The sequence below is a fragment of the Marmota flaviventris genome, chromosome 1 (assembly GCF_047511675.1).
Source record: "Marmota flaviventris isolate mMarFla1 chromosome 1, mMarFla1.hap1, whole genome shotgun sequence".
Lineage (NCBI taxonomy): Eukaryota > Metazoa > Chordata > Mammalia > Rodentia > Sciuridae > Marmota > Marmota flaviventris.
The window spans coordinates 19,928,817-19,934,945 of record NC_092498.1 but is presented as its reverse complement, the minus strand read 5'-3'; the positions used below and the strand labels follow the sequence as shown (position 1 = coordinate 19,934,945).

The 6,129-nt window shown below is 38.1% G+C and overlaps 1 pseudogene; it reads left to right on the top strand.

Moving 5' to 3' along the window:
* Nucleotides 1-3,577: 3,577 nt before the first annotated feature.
* Nucleotides 3,578-4,193, top strand: LOC139701386 (protein tyrosine phosphatase type IVA 1-like; annotated as a pseudogene).
* Nucleotides 4,194-6,129: the final 1,936 nt, after the last annotated feature.

Sequence of the window (6,129 nt, the reverse complement as noted above, 5' to 3'; positions counted from 1 at the left end):
TCTGTGCTCCGGTTTTCTTCTGCTTGGTGGGAGCAATGATACCTCCCTCACTAACTCACCATGAGGATTAAAGATAGTGCAATCAAAGGCTTAGCCCAGTGCCTGATATATTCTAAGGCTTTCACTAGCAGCTCTGGCCACAGTGGTGTTACTATGAAGGTCCTCTTCCCTCTAAGAAGCAGACTCCTGGTCAACCAAATTTCACTAAAAAAATAAGTATTGATCAGCAGGGGGCATCATAACACCACATTATAACCTCAGGAGGCTGAGCAAGGGAGTGGGGATTGTGGCTGCACACCTCTATGGACTCACACAGCCTGAACTTGAAGACTGAGTCTTCCTTGGGTCTCTTTTCTTGGGTCAGAGTTCCCCAAAGAACATCCAGTACCCTTGCTCTTGGATCAAGCTCACTGAGACCAATGAGACACTGTTAGATGTGTTCTGTTGAGGCAGGTGGGCAGGCCAGGGAGCAGCCAGGGACCTCTGAATCTGTAACCCATTCTATTCCAGCAGTATTTAAATCACAGAAGTAGACAGAGCCTGTGTCTGAGGAAGAATTCTGCAGCCTGCAGTGGAGGCCATGTACTTCCTCCTTAAATGCATGTTATCTAATAGTTCACCTGCTTTCTTACTGGTAGAAATACTACCTGTCCTCCAGGTAGCCCCAGGAGCTATCAGGGATTATACAGGTAATGTGCCTAACTCAGGAACTCTAGATCTGAGAATCCCATTCTTCCCTCCTCCCACCCACCTCCCATGAAGCAGTTATTGTTTCATGTTATCCTGTATGAAATAATCTGAAAAGGATTTGAATTGCAGCTATGCATGCATACATAGAAAGAAGTCTCTTCTGCTATATGGCAGAAGGGTAAAACATTGTAGGTATCAAGTTTTATCATCCTGTTCCTATTCCACCTTCTCCAAGGGTTTCCAGAAATGAGAAATGTAATTAATTAGGATGACAGGAGCATGTGAAATAGGCAAGCCAAGGGATCATTTATAAAACTGCTTCTGGCACTACCAGGTAACTGCAAGAGGAATCCTTTGTAGATCACCTGTCTTTGGGAAATGGAATAATCTCTTTTTATATGACCCTGAGGATGTGCCACAAAGTTGGCATGTAACAGGTCTCCAAGTATACTTACTGAATGGCATTAAAATATGGGAAATGTACAGAGAGAGCCTAAGACATCCAACTTTCTTCTCCATGGAAAGATTTTAATATTTCTTAAACTTTTACTAAGGATCGGAACACTTTTTACAAATGTATGCACAATTCCACAAACAAAGCAGCTAAGAAAGAATTTGCTCTGGTTGCAGGAGGCTAGGGAGGGCAAGAGAAAACTCGCATACTCACAAATGATGTATTCAGACTACAGAGACACCAGTGTAGATGACCCATAGGAAAAAAACACTGGGTAAATATCCACAGACTCAATTCTAGTCCTGGCTGCGTAGCCAAAACCAGCTGGCTGATCTCAGCAGAGTCACTTAACCCATCCTGCACCATGAAAGTGGGGACCACGGGGCTGGGGTTGTGGCTCAGCGGTAGAGCACTCGCCTATCATGCCTGAAGCACAGGGTTCGATTCTCAGCACCATATAAATAAAATAAAGGTCCATCAACAACTAAAAAAATATTAAAAAAAAAAAAAAAAGCAGGGACCTCATGATCTCTGAGAGCCCCACCAGGGCCAAAGTTCCAGTCCAAATCTGCTGATTCAGGCCACTCAATTCTCCCTGGAGCCTGGGCGCAGGCCTGGAAGCCTCTATTGCAGGCTCAAGTAGACTGTGAAGTGGGACTAAGTTACAGCTATCCCTGCTCGGCTCACCCACTCCATTCCCATCCTCTTCCTGCATTGTGGCCCAGGGCCTCACCCTGGGCTGAGCCACGGAGGCCTGTCTCCTCTGGTCAATGAACCATTGTGTGATCCCTTTTGACCCTACACTCCAGTTCCATTAAAACTTATCTGACTCCTATCCTGAACCCAAAGGCTGGTCTTCCCTTCCGTGGTTTCCAGCTCTCTACAAGGTTGGAGAGCTGAATAATTCAAAATCTGTTGTTTCATCTCTACACACCTCTCTTATTTCCTCATACCACTGAAATTGTTCCTACCTTGTAAGTCTGGAAATTTTTTTTTATCATGAGTGAATCGATGTCATACCTAGAAAACCAAGAGAGATTAACTTTAAAAAGCAGTTATATTAAAAGGTCTTCTTTTCCCACCCTTCTTTTTGTCCAATAAAATGTAATTGACCACTTGAATTTCTCTTTGTCCTGAGTTAAGACAGCAGAAATAGTTATAATTAACTTTAATGCAACTTGGTAAAGAGGTCACAGCATTAGGAGGAACAATTGACTAGCTGTGAGATATTTGGGGTATCAATGAATTTTTCTTTAAGTTCATCTGTAAAATAGGAATTATAAGGGCTTGGGACGTGGCTCAGTGGTAGAGTACTTGCCTAGACTGTGCAAGGCCCTGGGTTCAATCCCTAGCATTGCCCAAAAAGAAAGAGAGAAAGGATCATGAGACATAAATATCACAGGATTGGTGTAAGAAAATTAGATAATTTATGAAAAAAAATTTCATTATATAATATATATTCAAAAGAATATATAAGATTTCTGAATATTAATTAAAATATTTACAATAAAATAAACACACATGTTCTCAAAACCCAGGTTAAGAAATAAACAGTAACTTTAAAGTTGTTTTAAGTATCTCCCTGACAGCAAGACTCACACCCTTAGATGTTGAATAAATCCTACTCTTGTTCTCCTGAATAATTTTATGAACTATGATTGTATCCTTAAAAATATGCTATTCAGTTTCCCTATTTTAAAACTTTATGTAAATGGAATTTTACTGCATAATCTTTCTGTGACTGGATTTTTCCCCTTCAGATTCTGTTTTTTCAATTCATCCGTGTGGGAGCACGTGGGTGTAGTTTGTACAATTTGAGAAGATGCCATGATAGTTTTATGTCAATACCCATGTAGATGGCTTTTATCAGGTTAAAGAAATTTTGTTCTTTTACTGCCTGGTGGTCTGATGCCACTGCCAGCATGGCCACTGCCTGGGAACCAAGTGTGTGATTAGGCCACAGTCTTCAATGAGTAGACAGATGCTTCAGTTCTGGGGTGCTCTTGGGCACACATTTATGGAGTTTCTGAAGGGCACTGGAGCTCACTGCCAGAAACAGCACGGCCTCCATGCAGACAAGTGAACTGTAGAAATTCATTACAACGCCACCAGGAAGCCCACTAGAGTGGTCAGTCTGGACAGAGAAGTGTTGGATTGAAATCCACAGAACATTTTATAGGAGATCTCACCTGGACGGGGTAGGCCTCCAATCACTTCCTTAATATTGCTTCAGTGTTCCTGGATTGAAGAGTTGCTGATTCGTATCGGCAGCTCATCTCATTTCCCATTCCTCCCAACTTCATACTCAAAGCTCTGAGAATATCAAGTGGAGTATATTGAAGTAGACTTCTGTTACTTTGCATCATTTCTGTGTTCAATTTTTAAAATTCTTTCATAACCCTATTGAGTGCTTTGTTTTAAAACTAAATTAATATGGCTCGAATGAACCACCTTTGCTCCTGTGGAAGTTACATATAAGAACATGAGATTCCTTAAGCCACATTATAGAGGAACTTAAGAAGTATGGTGTTATTATAATAGTGAGGGCATGTAAAGCAACCTGTTGCATTATTGTAGAGAGAAAAGGCTTTCGTGCTTTGTTTTTTTTTTTAATTTGTTCTTTTTAGTTATACATGACAGTAGAATGTATTTTGACATATTATACCTATATGAAGTACAACTTCCCGTTCTTCTGGTTGTATAGCATCCATGTTCTTGATAGGCCTTTGATGACTGTACACCACTATCTAACCAGATTGTTCGTGACTGTGAGTCTTGTAAAAATTAAGTTCATAAAGCACCTAGTCCTTGTATTGCTGTCCCTTGTGTTGCAGGCCTTGGGAGAGCTTCAGTACTTGTTGCCCTAGTAGTCATCGAAGGTGGAATGAAATACGAAGATGCAGTACAATTCATAAGATGAAAGCAGCATGGAGCTTTTAATAGCAAGCAACTTTTGTGTTTAGATAAGTATCATCCTAAAATGCAGTTGCACTTCAAAGATGCCAGTGCTCATAGAAACAACTGTGCAGCCAACAAAACTCAAAAATAGCACCTCATGCTATTGCCTTGGAAGTGAAACATTAGACAGGATCTAATATGTCGTACATATTAGCCAACATGTTGGTAAATAAGTCTGATGACGCTTTCTTGGGAGTATTGAAAAGCAGTCTTACCAGGCCACAAGCTTGCAAAATTTCAACTTTTGTGTTTGGGTTGTGTTTAAGCTGTTTAGCAGTCTTCATTATTTCCGTTCAGCATTTAAAAGGTGATTATCATTTGTACCAATTGACCTTTCCTAAAATCATGCACTGTTAAGTTACTGTCTTTATATCTACTTCCATGCAGAATCTTATATAAAAATTTAGAAAGATTAGGTGCCCAAATACTCAGCATAATACTTATATATTTGTAGTTTCATACAAATCCAAAATTCCACGACCTTATGTGACTTATTTCTTCAGTCATATCTAACATTGCGAGGCCTAGATGGTCATTTGCCTGCTTACAATTCCCAGTACATCCCAGTATACGTTGGGCTTGCTTGTAACCGTTGGTTTGGGGCTTTATTTGTTTTGTTTTTTGTTTTTGGTTGTTAATTTTTACCAAGTCTTATGTTGATTATTTAATGTCTTTCTATAAGTCTTATTTTTTTGCTGCTATGGGAAACCTCCATTTTGAAAATCTAAGTTGTTACAGAAGCACACATCTTTAATTAATCTCCAGACCGCCCCCCCCCCCCCCGCAAAAAAAAAAAAAAGCCTTACAGTTAATTTAATGTTTGCACTCGAGGTGCAACTTAACAGGGAGGGCCTGAAAACAATGGAAGGAGGCTATTAAATATTTTTAATAAAATGTTGCCTTTGTCTTGTGCAGAACCTGTAGGATATGATCTTTAATTTAGTAAATATTTTTTAAAGGTAGATATTCTTTGTTATTGTAGCTAAAACAATTCTCAATCATAAAATTTCTGAAATTCTTATAAATTTTTTCATAATTATCAGAAATTGTTTACCAACTTACTTTTTGTTTGAAGTGTTCTCTTCCTTTTCTTCCCAACCTCTTGCAAAAAAAAAAAAGAAAGAAAGAAAAGAAAAGAAAAAAAGTTGTTTCTGTTAATGAATTGAGTAGACATCTAATATTTTAAATGCCTTTTGAGCTGTGTAACTTAACATTTGGATACATGATAATTTTGTATTATTATGTAATTGATAAAATGGTGATGAGTATGGATGTGAGTTCAACCATATTTTTGTACTGTCTGAAAATGTATGGCTATAGTTCTGTGGAAGAAATAAATTGTCAGTGTTCATTGGCTTGTAAAAAACATAGTGCAAAGGCTTAAACATCTGAATAAATAATGAAATGCAAAAACAAAAAAGAAAAACGAAATTTTCTTTTTTTCCTTATTGCCAGAAGATGTTATCATGAAAAAACTGAGTTTTATCAAATATCTTTCCATTGTAATATGTATATAATTTTTTCATATAGTGTATTGCATTATTTTCTAATAGTAAATCAACAATGATTCCTGAGATAACATCACGTTGACCATTTTTTATAAAGTATTGAGTATGGCAAACCCTATTTTATTTGGGATATTGGCATCTGTATTTTTTGGTGAGATTGGTCTACAATTTTCCTTTCTTGAACTGTCCTAGACTGATTTTAGTATCAAAGTTGTATCGTTGCCTAAAATGAGTTTGAAAATATTCCCTTCTAACCTGTTTTCTGGAACAGTTTGTGTGAGATGGCAGTTTGTACCTGAAATGTCATATACAATTCTCCTATGTGGCCATCTTGGTGTGCTATTTTCTGTGTGGAAAGGGTTAAGTAGTCATTCAGGTTTTTTTAATGGTTATAAGACTGTAAGTTTCCCTCTAACTACTGCTTTGGCTACATCACAAACGTTTGGATAGGTCTTACCTTTATCACTCTGCATGTGGTTTTTTATTTTTTTTCACTTTATATTAGGAGAAAGCCTAACA